The sequence below is a fragment of the Poecilia latipinna genome, unplaced genomic scaffold (genome assembly GCF_001443285.1).
Source record: "Poecilia latipinna isolate Pla-1442-1.1 unplaced genomic scaffold, P_latipinna-1.0 Scaffold1644, whole genome shotgun sequence".
Lineage (NCBI taxonomy): Eukaryota > Metazoa > Chordata > Actinopteri > Cyprinodontiformes > Poeciliidae > Poecilia > Poecilia latipinna.
In genome coordinates, this window is record NW_015114260.1 from 44,831 (window position 1) to 58,435 (window position 13,605).

General features: G+C 41.6%; 1 long non-coding RNA gene across 4 annotated transcripts in view; it reads right to left on the bottom strand.

Annotated features, from left to right (window-relative positions):
- Nucleotides 1-13,605, bottom strand: part of LOC106964239 (uncharacterized) — an 80,531-nt gene that overhangs the window by 6,410 nt on the left and 60,516 nt on the right. For all 4 annotated transcript variants that reach the window (XR_001428352.1, XR_001428353.1, XR_001428351.1 and 1 more), the window contains exon 3: nucleotides 1,555-1,677. This is a non-coding gene — a long non-coding RNA (uncharacterized LOC106964239). The remainder of the gene's footprint in view (nucleotides 1-1,554; nucleotides 1,678-13,605) is intronic.

Below are 13,605 nucleotides of genomic sequence, written 5' to 3' on the forward strand. Positions count from 1 at the left end.
TCTTGTGAAGTGCAGTGAAGTGTCATATGGATGCCTCCTAAGTCATGACCTCTGTGAATTTTAAAGACTGTTCATCTCAACTCGATAATCAAAGGCTGATGCGTATCCCGGTGACAGACCCCACAAACACACACACGCACACACACACACACACACACCCAAGAGCGACCTCAGCCAGGTACCATTCATCTTTTTTTTCCCTTTAACACAATAGGTTCATGGGAAGATGAAGACTCTTTAATTGCCATTCAGTTTCACTGAGGTGTAACAGGATGTATGTTTGATACTTCCTCCTGAACACATGCTCACATGTGCAACAACACGGATTTGTTACAAAAAAATGCAAACGTCTTTAACAGAACAAATTATTCAAAGAGGCGGGTTTGACTGTAGCAAAACTGCTGAAGACATCTGCTCATATGTAAATGCTGTTAAAAAGTAAAGTAAGTTAAAAAGAAAGCAAACGTAGAGCTAAAATTAAGACACCACTTAAAATGATCAGTTTCTCTGATTTTACTCTCTAGTTGTATATGTGTGGATAAAGTGAATATGCTTTGACAGCATGTCTCTGAGATTCCAAGCAAAAGGTGCGTATGTATTTGCAGAAAATGATAAATGGTCAAAAGCAACAGACTGGCGACCTGTCCAGGGTGAACCCCGCCTCTCGCCTGGAACGTTGGCTGGAGAGGCACCAGGAACCCTCCTGACCCCACTAAGGGACAAGGGTGTACAGAAAGTGGATGGATGGATGGAGAAACAGTCAAACTAATAAAAATGATGCAGTGCTTTCAGACCTCAAATAATGCAAAGAAAACAAGTTAATATTCATTTAGAAACAACAATACTATTGTTTGTATGGTGCATTGAACTTTAAACTGGCATGTTGCTGAAATTCTGTACAAACAGACTTCACTTGACTTCTAATACAGGCTTACAAATCAATATACAAATTCTTAAGCTTCCACTTTCTTAACGTAACATTTCACATGTCACAAGTGAAACCACGAGGCTCATATTTCTTTTCTTCAGTTACTGTCTTGCTTACTTTAACAAGGATAAACTTGAGTCCTCGTTCTGCCATGTTAATTGCAGTTCCAGTTGTTTCGAAGCCTTTAATTACAGCTCTGACAGAACACGGCTAATGTTTGGCTGACTTATTCAGACAAACACATCTGCCCTACTTCAAGGGCAGATGTTCCGTTGTCACTCACATCTTGAATGCAAGCAAAGAGAAATGGGCCTTCATTGTTTCAGCCAAAGTCAAAAAAATCACCGTTAGAAAGTTTGGTGATGTTCTGATCAACATAAAACAATGTAAATTTAAAGATTCTAACTCAGCTATATTTTTTTTTAAAGACTTGTGTGTCTCACTGTTGATTGTGTAAAAAAAAAAAAAAAAAAAGCTTTTTTTCAGAGAAAATATTTATTTTAAGCTTCTTTCTTTCTTTGCGGTTAATACATTTGTAAACCTGCTAGGAAAAGTTTTCCCTGTGTCACACTTGTGTGTCGTGTTTGCAGTACAGAAAGTAAAGCCGTCCTAAGTAGATTGCCTACCACATGAGGACGAAACAGAGCTCCTTAAAACACGCCTCCCATAAAAAAAAAAGGACTCCACCAACGACGTGCTGTTTTCATGCAATTTCTTCTCCCCACGGACGTCCAACTTCCATCTTCCCCCTGTAACAAAAGACGGAGGTCGTTGTAGAATTCATATGGAAATTAAAATTGATTTTTTTTTTCTTTCTGTTTTTTTTTTTCTTTTTATTATAGCAGCAAATAAAATATGCTTGGTCACAGGAAACGACAATTTCCGCTTTCACCCACGAAATGCGGCCGCGGGGTTTTGAACGACGAACCGTGCGGCGCTAAAATATGAGCACGCTTCATAAACGCGCCCGCGGATAAAAGTCTCGTTTCGGTCCGGCGTGATCGCTTTTGCTTGCTCTGTTTGATCAGAAGCGAGGGGCAGGGAGGGAGAGAGAGAGAGGGAGAGAAAAGGAGAGAGGGAGGGAGGAAAAATGAGCCTGCCAGTGGTTAATTGAGCATACAGATTCCTAATGTGTCAGGCGGTGGCCTCGCAGATGAGGGATGGCACTTTTTTACGATGCATCTTCCTTTGTTTCCTCTTCAGGCCTAATGAAGTCGGTCCTCCAGTCGCCACCTGGGCCGGACGTTCAGGCACCACAGACACGCTGACCCCCCACCCCCTGCCACCCACACCTCCTCCCTGCCACCACTAACACACCCCACCCTCCCTTCATTCACAAAGTCTGATAGCGATTTAACATCTTCAACACTCCCCTGCCGCTTCCTCGGCCTCAGCCAGCCCAGAGATAAATACACACACACCCACATGCCATGACACACGGGCTTGACCAGAGGCATTGCTCACACACTGTATTTATACGAGTGTGTGAGCGTATAGAGCACAGCGCGGGTTATTAGCTGGGAGATTGTGATAAACTCGCACTCTAGACTGATATTCATTATATAAACCGCAGACCTGTTTATTTTTACAGTCTCAAAACAGCAAGCATCCATTATCCAAGGTTTTTTTTTGTTTGTTTTTTGTTGGGTTTTTTTTGTTGTTTTTTTGGGAGGAGGGGTGGGGGTGCTGTCTTTTCATACATGCCTTTAGGTCACCCACTAATGAGCTTAACACTGAGGAAACGTGGAAGCGATTAGACGAGCTTTGGCTGTTTCAAACACACACACACACACACACACACACACACACACAAAAAAAAACAGGGCAATGATATTGCACCTTATGATCTTATATTGGTCCGAACGACAAAAAGAAAGGGAGACGAGTGATGGAGTCTGAGGAGTACCACGTCGTTCTCAAAGAGAATGACTTCACTTGAGTTTAAACGAGCAAATGGTTTCTTTTGGAGGGGTGGGGGGTGAGGGGGGTTTGCTAGCTCCCCATTTCCCTTCGTCTCCTCGTTGTCTCTTTAGCAGGCCGGCCTCAAAAACTCCTTTAATACCCCTTTCCCTTTGCTGCAGCCACTCGGGCTAAGTAGTTTCTGGTCACCCAAACATGTTCAAGGTGCTCCATGACCATATGTTTACTCGCTGGGGAGAAGAAGAGCGAGAAGGCTGGACTCTGTGACCTTCACCCGGGTTGAGCAATGAATACTCCAGGCTCCTCTCGCTTGGGTTCATGCCAGGCGAACACAGCAGACAGGCATCCCGGGCCCACAACAGGATCCCCAGCAAGAAAGTAATGACACCAATTGGCGGAAGCTGAGAGTGCGGAGGGAGAAAATGTTTCAACTTTTTAGCTTGCAGTTAGCCCAGATAATTAGCTAGCTAACAGCGGCTTGCTCTAGAGGGTTACTTTAAAGGACAGAAAGACAAGGAATGATGGTATGCACAAGTAGCATGCTTGACTACATTATAGGCGTTGATATTTTTGTTAAAGGTGCACTGGTTGTTTTGCCTCTTTGGTCCTATTACCGCCTTTTTCTGGCACAAAATGGTGCCGTCTATTGTTGGACATGTCACACTGATTTTAGTTTTGTTACAAACGGAGTGACAGACCTTCAACTGATTACTAAATCGTGAAAAAGGTCAGCTGACTGGGGTGTTTAATTTGAGTAATTTCGCCCCAAGAGGGGATCAGAACAAACATAAGTGAGAACAGGGTGTAATATGACATTTTTAGACCATAAAATACAATTGGATGAAATTAATTGTGAAATGAATTGCTCTATTTTTTTTACGATCATTTAACTCCATAATTTATGAAAACACTTATCAGAAAATAAAGTACTATGTAATTGGACATGGGTACAAAAAGGTTTGTGTAAAGCAAAATGGCAGTGTGAAGGTACAGAATGTGCTATGAAATGGCAAAAGGTTAAGCTAAACAAAAGTTGTACAATATAAGCTAGTGCCGTAATAATCCATGTCACAGTTTCAGCAGCATTTGGAAGATCTCTACACAGTTTACAGGTCAAACAAGCTAACAATGCTACACGTGCTAATCTTTTTTTGAGTGTAAATCGTGGAATATCATGAAATCACACAATAAAAACCTCACACCAGCAGCTGCCCAGACTGGATCCACTCATTCTTTCAACATCATATCACATTTCACTTTCTCTAGGGAAACTGTCTGTTGTAAAGTTTATGTTCTACATGAAACTCTGTCCTCAAACCTTTCAAATAAACCCAAATCCAACTTCCATTTTTTTTTCTGGTTTCATTCTATGAAATCATTTCCTTATTTACCTCCAGAAATACATATTTTTAGAAGCCTGGCAGTAGAGAGACCTCAAACAGTGGCGACGCTTCCCTGTTTTAGTTCTTCTGGCCGCCGCAAAAAGTGTCATGGTTTTTGCAAACGCATTGTGCCGTTTATAAGAAAATCGGCAGGTTTTTGTTTCACATCTAGCTTATTGTGACCAATGTGAAGGAGTTCTAATCAGGAAGTGACGAGCAGTTTATACATCCGCTGAAATCTGAGTTTAATGTTTTAAACAAATAGAAAAGTATAGACTTGGTAATATTTTTTGACAAGATTAAGACCTATTTCCCTGCACTGAGTTTACATTAGTTAAAATCTATTTCCTCATATGCATTTCCTTTGTATTATTTAAAGCTACAATGAGCTAATTTGAGTTATTTGGTTATCAAATCAAGTCTTTGATCATCGATGGCCTGATCCAGTGAAATGAGTTTGATCCAGTCTAATGTTAAAGCAACAAGTAGTACCTGGAATAGTTGCATCCAAGTTATAATAGATGTTAAGTTTAATTTAAAGCTGGGTGTAACTGGTTATTACTTTACATAGTTATGAGTTAGCTCAGCATAACAGTAGTTTTGACTCTTCCTCCCATCAGATATAAAGATCCTTTGAGTGGAAAGAGCTGCACATTCAATGTGATGGTCATTTAAAGACCATCACATAATCCAGGACTATTTACGTCTATAATTCAATTTTTTAACTGTAACATATTTAATAAAAACAAAATACATTTAAACCTGGTTCCTAGTCTGATTCGGATGGTCACAGAGGTTCTGTAAGACTAATATTTTTTATGATGGAAACAAACCGAACTTAGTTCATGACGATCTTGACGAAGGACCTGGCTGTTCATCTCAATATACTTCTTTTTTTTGTTAAAATGTTTTTCATGTTTTTCATCTATCAATACAGCCTAAATAAGTAAGTATCTTCTCGCATATGCCAATATTTTCTCCACAGAAAAAGACATTGATACATCAACATCACAAATGAAAGTTTTGCTAATTTTGTTCATAATGCTAAATCAGGTGACGTTGTGTTTGAGTTTCAGTCTAGACTTGTGGTACTTCTGGAGAGTTTGTTATTGCCAGATGTCACAATTTTAAAAATTTTCAGTCTGAGCTTAGATATGTGAGAGAGGCCAGGCAGACTGGCTTCGTCTAATCTCAGAAATAAAAGCATCTAAATGAGAGCAACAAATGGAGAATCTCTTTGACTCTTGTCTAAATTAGGCTTACGTAGAGCTTCAAACATTAAAATCAGGTTCCTTGCTCGTTGGGTAACCCCCATTATTACACAGCCTTATTTTACTGTCAAATGATGTTCTATTTATTCTTATATAAAAAATTCAATGACGTTTGATCAGGTCATTATGTTACAAAATGGCCGCCTACGAAAAATGATGAGACTCCTTCTAGTCTGAGGTCCCAACCTCTGACCCAGTGTTGTTAAAACTACCCAACTTCAATCCAAACAAAAATAAATTTCTAACTATAGAAATAACTCATTTGTTTTTGGTTTTTGTGTGTGTGTGTGTGTGTGTGTGTGTTGGTTGCGTAACTTCTCCTAGCGTCTTGAATTATACAATCCCCATGGGTACTAAATAAGCAACAGATTAAACCTGCGCTGATAACTGAAAATGTCAGCGTCGTCGAGTCAACGGGGGGATCTTCAAGGGAGGGAAAGAGGGCTGAAGGAAAATGCCATTACTCTCCAGATAATTTAAACATGTGTTGGCATTTATCTTGGTGGTCCATGTCCGAGCACTAATGACAAACTCTTGTTATTAGTGCACTGAATCAAAGCCAAGCGCGTATGCCCACCCAAAACTGTAATCCCTTAATGTTTCCCACTCTCTAATTTGGAATTACAAAACCTACGCTAGATTCATAGGTGCAGTAACTCTTCAAAGCGCCGTAAATACAGAGCAACAAAACACATATTTGACCTTGTTTGGTGTGTTTTCTTTTTTGGAGCTCTCCTTTCTCCGCCGAACTTTATTTTCGTGGGAAGATTAAATATTTCTGCTTAAAGACACCCTGTGAAATGACTCCAGTCGCTGCGCGCACACACACACACACACACACACACACACACACACACACACACAGTCACACGCTCTCCTGATTTCGGATGGATAGATAGTTCGGAAGAGAAGGGGGGAAGGAGGTGTGTGTGTGTGGGGGGTGAAATATATAATCTCCTGAAAAGAATGAGGCCCTCTGGGATTTTCTCAAAGTGGCCCCTCTCTGGCCTAGGGTAGGGGGAAATTGGGTGAGTGCTGGTGGTGTGTTGGAGGGGGGGCAGTGGGAGGGGAGGGGTGTGCTAAAACATGGCCACTCCACACTGTAACTTGAGCCAGAAGGGGGCCAATCTGTCAAATAATTAGCTGTTGCCCAGCACAAAGGTTTTATTTGCAGGAATTTCATCGAGGCAGGATTGAATAATATGTCTGTGTGTTGCGCGGGGGTCATGGGAACATCATCTCTTACTGGTGGGCCATAAAAGACGGCTAAATGATAATGAGAAAAGGCTCCGGTAATTCAATTCCTCAAGCGTCGGTTTCCATCTCTCCCCCCCTCCACTCTACTCCTCTCTCCTTCCACTTCCCCACTCTCTCTCTGTCTTTTTGTCCTTTCTTTCCTTCTTTCTTTCTCCCTTCTTTTCTTTCTTTCTGGGCAGCTAATTGCCAAACTTTGTGTTGACGTTGAACTGGTCTGATTCAGTGTGCATAAAAACACACACTTATTTTGACATACAACAACAAAAACAGAAAGTTTATGTTGAATCAAAAATCCTGCTTTGAATTCGTAGTGTTTTGTGAAAGAATCTTTACTGGGCATCAATCGTGTAAGACTTTGAGGTATTAAAATTAGACAGAATTAAAGAATAGTAAAGGAATAAAACACTTAATTCTCTCTGAAAATAGATTGAAATAAATTAGAGTATTGATCCCCTCCTACGGAAAGCAGAACGTATAATTAAGGATGTGCAGTCCTCTACCTAAACCCACTGGCTAAGTCATCTTTTTTTTTCTTTTTTTGTACACTGACCTTTAACCTTTAAAAGCAACCAACCAGGAAGTGGCTAGTGTTAAAAGGGATTGATTGGTTCATGGCCCGTGGATGATTGTTTATATCATTCCATACTGGAGGTTTGACCCCTGCTCACCCCTCCGAGGACCAATCCGCTGAGAGCCATGACCTGCGTCCATTTGCAACGGCGCTAATTACCTTTGACGGCTTTCGTTTTGCATCGGGGCAGTAAAACGAAGCCCCTGCAGTGGCCTGATTGAAGCAAGACGCCGCTGCTGCCCGGCCACTCCAAGTCATGCTTTCAACCCCCCCCCACCCCCCATCCCACCCGCCCTCCGCCCCCCCGCATGTCAAACACATTAAACTTAATGTACCAGCAAATCTCGCTCAATTATTTGTATGTCGCAGAGGTTGCGCTCACATGTGTGTTTACGTGGCGGCCCTTTTTTTTTAAACGACGCTCGTGTGTATGTTCAGCCCATCTGAGCACGCTCAAGCATGCTGGTGTTTACATGTGAGGGGGCAGCGAGAGAGACGGAGGGGAGACATGAGTTTGCCTTTTTGAGGCGACAGGAGGTCCGTGCGGGGTTCGGGGGCCCACACGTCCCGCAGCGCGCCGCCGAGCGGAGGGATGGATGAGGAAACTTGCTTTTAAGTAAAATAATTGGATTATTGCATTCTGTGATCTCGCTAATTATAATGAAAGCAAGGTTACTATTTTCCAATTATTATTCTATGCCGATTCTGTTCCTCTCTAATAAAGAGGGGCACTGATGCAAAACAAAATGCCACAACTTCATTTCCTGCCTGTGCCTTAGAGCTATTCAGAGATGAGGAACGAACAACACCCCCAACCCCCATTTGCAAAATTTCACTTTTTTATTTCCAAAACATTTGAATAGAACACATACAGATGCTATTTGTTGCCATGTGCAGCCTTTGCTAATCAAATTTTGATACAACACACAAATAGTTCTGCATTTCTGGAATGAGGTTTTGTTAAAGGTTTATACGGAGCTAATATCTTCCCTGTGGTTGATAACTTTCTTGGCGTCTAAATTCATATTAGTTGGTCTCAGAGAATGAGGCCAAGACAACTCCGCCTTCCACAATGCCACACCGGTTTGTGCATGAACTATTTTATGAACCTTTCAACCACAGTCATGTTAGCGATGTATGGTGATTTACTCAGAAGCCAGTGGTTATTTACACAGGAATTAGAGGTTGGAGGCGGTGCATCACCAATGATCTTCCTGTGGGAAATGCATGCTGAGAATGGAACATGTAAAGCAGAGCTAGCCAGGTATTATTTCACATTAGTGTCCATGATTGTTAAGGACAGAGATTAACTAAGATTTTCTAAAAATGTACTTAAAAATAAACTCTAAGTAGGATAATTATTGGTATTAGCTGGCAGTTATTATTACTGTCATTGCAAGTGAAGTGTACATTTAAAGACAAGCATTGTGTTACGTATTATTTTAAGGTATTTGTTTCACTTGTAGCCTTTATTCAACAGTAGCTAGACGATTTAAAAAAAAGCATTGAAAGTAGAGAACGACATGCAACAAATGATCCGGGGCCACAAAGTGAACCAGGGACTGTGGAGAAGTGTAGCTTCCAGTGTCCCTGCCCCACCACTGAACCATGTGGCATCCCTAATTTTGCATTACCAAACTGATTTTATTCATTTTGAACATCATGTTAATATGTAAAATGCTGTATTGACAATTCAAAACACCAACCAATAAATTCCACACAGTCCTATGAAGTACTGTGAAAATGGACGCTCACCTTGCCATGAGTGAAAATATGCAGTTCAATATAGAGTTACGACTGTACTGTTCTGTATCACTCACTTTTTCGGCTTAAGGCAACATTAGCGCCTCATGCTAATGTCGCCTTAGCATAAGGCGCTAATGGCTAATGAAGCTACTGCAGCTACTTAGAGAGAACAATGGCAGTCTCTTTCAAAATAAATGCTATATTTTGGATGAGTACAGGAACGGAAAATGATGTTGGATGCCCCAGGATCTGATGTGAAGCATTCTCACTCAGAGTGGCTCTTGAAAAGTTAAAGAAAAATAGTATTGCACACTTACTTTTCAGACAGCAGCTCTGACCAGAAGTGCTTTACATATTCCATTACCAGCATGTGTTTCACATGCCACCACTGGTGGCTCACCGCTTGTATCTCAGTTTTCATGTGAAAAAAGTCGCAGCTTCCCGAAAGCAAATGTGACAATAAAATCACCTCTAGATAAATGACTGTGCTGCTTTTCAGATTGGAGTTGTTTCAAAAGTATAAAAGTCCACTTTATTATGGAGCTTTACCCTCCGGGACGCACAGTACTGAAGATAAGATATTGAGTGTCTTTAGCATTTAACAGAATCTCACTTTAAAAATAACAAGTTTCCCTTTAAATAACTGTCTCTTAGATTTCGCTAGGTCAGGTGTAGTCGATTACCCTTTTTTTTTTTCCTCGCTGTCCTTGGTCACTGCGCATAGAAAGTAACACCAGTCAATCACTCCACTTGTGACAAATCATTGCATCAAATCTCCTTCCCTCTCTGCATCCCCGTTCTTCCTCCCTCCACATGCACCGACACACACGTTCATGCCGCTCCCCCTCAGTCGTTCATGCCTCTCCGCTCTCGCCCTTGTCAGTCTCCCCACCAAATTCCCCGGATCACAGAACATCTGACAGTATTTCATCTTGGATTTTGAGGATAAGTGAGGGGATTTTGGTTCAAGCTCAGAGCTTAGCATGAAAACGCAGCTCAGTGACAAAATCCAGGAGGTTTACACACAAAATGGGGGGTGGGGGGTACCACCTCTTCAACCCACTCCTACTCCAAGCTCTTTTTTTCTTCCCTCCAGTATCATTCCTTTGTGCTCTCTCTCTCTCTCTCTCTCTCTCTCTCTGTGCCATGTTTACAAGGTGTTGTTAGATTTAGCTGTGACTGTTTGTCTTAACCCAGCACTGATACTGATAGAGCTAAATATGCTAAATAGTTATTTTATTATGGAATCCGGAAACAAATAAATTGTATTTTATAAAAAAATATTTCTGTTATGTGATAAAATTGTGCGTAAAATTTTGTTTTCATTAACATTTGTCATGCAAAAAGTATTTGCCCTTTCACATATTTTCTTTCTATTTTTTTGTTTCGCTTAATTATTCAAATCATTAAGCAAATGTTCATATGCTAACCCATGCAAGAATAATCTGAGGGAATACAAACCGCAATTTTTAAAGATGATTTGGGTATAGAGGGTTTTATTTTAAAGTCAGTCCACAACATTTTAATTGGATTTTCTTCAGGACTTTGACTAGGCCACTCCAAGGAAATGTATCTATCATTTAGATGTGGACTTGCTGGTATGCTTTGAAGTTTCCTACCATTAGCATGTTTGATCACAGTAACACTTGAGTGCTTTTCTTGCACATTTTGCTACAGCGTACATGTCTAACAGCCTCTAATAATAGGTGAACTGTGCAGACCCTGTCCACCCTACATGCACACCTCACATAAATATCTCCAGCCCAGGGTAACCCTGGAAATAAAGAAATAAAAGCAATACATGGAGAACCTGAGGAGAATCTTGAATGCCAGTTGCTGGTGGGAAAGATGGATTGCCTGAATTCTCCACCAATCACCAAACAACACATTGGCCGCAGCATTGATTGATGAAGTATTTAAGTCGTCAATCTCACATCACCTGCTTTTCTTTTCTCTCTTGCAGCCAAACAGCTGCAGAAAAGCGATGCTGTGTCTGCACATCAGACAGACCCCGACCTACGGGAAAAACAATGCAAGGAGCTGCAGCTCGGCTGCTTTCCTGACATCGGAGGTCAAACGAAGAAGCCATACGCAGTTTAAATACTGTTCATTTACAACCACCTGTTTACAAGTAACACACAGATAATGCTCAGGAAGCAAGATGGAGACAATGGATCTGGGAAATCTCTGGCTTCTTAGACTTCCAGCTTAGTTATGAATGCACCGCCTCAGAGTAACGTCCAAAGTAACATTTATCGCTCACCTTTGACCTTATTCAGAGACCTCTTTGTAGTGTGTGATGCATTCAATAGCATAATCATGCTCGACCACCTTTAGTTCGAACAGGGAAAAGATCGTCATCGACGAAAATGCTCATACAGGCAAGGAGAAAACATCCCACCTGCAGGCGACGCGTTGACAGAGCCTCAGAGGGAAAACGCACAGCCGGTGTCTTCTTGGAGTTATTCCGAAGAGGCCATTGATCCGCCGGTTAACCTATTCTCCTGCATCAGTTCAGAAGAAAGCCCTTAGAGGAAAGAACCCCCACCACCACCTCCACCTCCGCTGCTACCTCCACCACTACCACCCAGCCCTGCCCATTGTTTCCCTCTACTAATATGATACCCCCTCAAGGTTCTCCACAGACCTCATTTCTAATCAATGCATGGTGGTTGGTGGGATCATCCTGTCTCTGCAAATTAATGACTTCACTTTTTTCTGTGGTTTCATGCCATTGATTTGTTTTATTAGCTCATTGATCTCCAAGAAACATCTCCCCCTCCAACCCCTCTCCGCCCTTCGCCTCCTTACACACCACCACCTCCCTTCAACAGCTTCTTATTTGCTTACCAATTTGAGAGCTGATGGCAACAACCAACAATATTACCGGCTTGCTTTAAAGACAAATACGTTTCATTGTTCTACTCTACATTTTACCTTCACAATAAGTCAGACGAAAATACGCCGTTTCACGTTGCCCCGAAATCTGAGCATCCCGGTTTCAGCAATCTGGTTTCGTGAGTTTTAACACACAACTCCCATGGTCTAAATCACTTTGACGTTCATCTGGTCAGGGCTCGCTGGTCTTATTAACAGCCATATCTAACTCGCTCCACTATAATTCCCTTTGAGATCCGAACAAAAGGATAGGAAGTGCTTTCCTCAGACAAGTCAGACTTCACTTCACAGGAGGAATTACAGCTTTTCATTTTCTGCCACTGGAGCGTTGTAGCGAGCTACCCTTCTGGCACAGTGATGGTCTTTCTTTCCTGTTTATGACTTAAGCCACGCACAAAGAGCCGATTCACGGCGATCACGTCTCGGCAGCAGTGATGTCAAGTAACTGTCGAGGTTCAAAATCAACATGATCAGATATATCAGAGGAGATGTGGCATAGTCGGATTGACAGAAATGCTGCATGTGATTTACTCTGAACTCATTTGGATGCACCTTATGGAGGTTGCTTGAGATTTCATATTATTTTTGTGCTTCCTGAGTTATCCTACAGTGACAAATTCCATCAAGCAAAACAGTCTAAAATTATACACCCTGACTCCACCCATCTACACTTTATTACCTCCTGTCTGTCTTTTCATCCACAGTTTTTGACTCATTTGTCTCTAAAATGGCATATTTTCAACGCAGGATCCCCATCCAGTGTGCAGATGGGATATTGAATGATTACTTTCACGGAAAGGACAAGATATAAGAAGAGATAGAGAATGTCCATGTTAAAAGATGAGAGAAGGAGTACCAAGCACCCTGCCTCCCCCCACCCCTCACGTCAAGCGGCATGTTTATTCAGCTTGTGGGAATTCCTGTTCCTCAGGATAGATCTGCAGTCGTCACAATTGGCGATATTCCCGTCCCACCCAGCTTGGCTCTTTCATGGAAATCAAATCCCACACAGACAGACAATTACTCACTTTTCGTTTTCTTAGACATTAGAGACCGTCGACCATACAAGCACAAAAGAAGAAGGGTGTGTTTCTCGTTTATTTTGAACATGGACCCAGTCGTGACTTTTCTCAGGCCCTGTCCACATATTTTTAGAAAAGAAGGTATTTCCTGATCCATTTGTACCTACTACCTAAAAGGAAAACAAAAGGTTCTGCCAATAACATATTTTTAAAGCCCTTTTTTGAAATAGATTTTATTTGTGTGTAGACTGTATGGAGAAATGGAGGCTTTCTGACTTGACTTTTTTAGTGTGGTTTTCCTGCAACTTTTCAAATCTGTTCTAACATGAAAACTTTTCCTGACAAAGCTAAGAGGTGCTGATCTGGTACCAACTCTCTCAGAGCCAAGTTGCTCCACTTGCTAGCTTAATGGCATTAGCTTTAGCATTAGCGCTGTATGTAAATAAACTAATGTGCTTGCTCCGACACAGAAACCTCCTCAACTATGATTAACTTCAGGACTCCCTGGGTTGATGCAATTGTTAGCATAACCCAGAAAGACCTACCTGCTCTGCCATTTTAAACACTGAACACGAGAAAAGTCGACTGAACCCAGAACTTAAGTTCTATT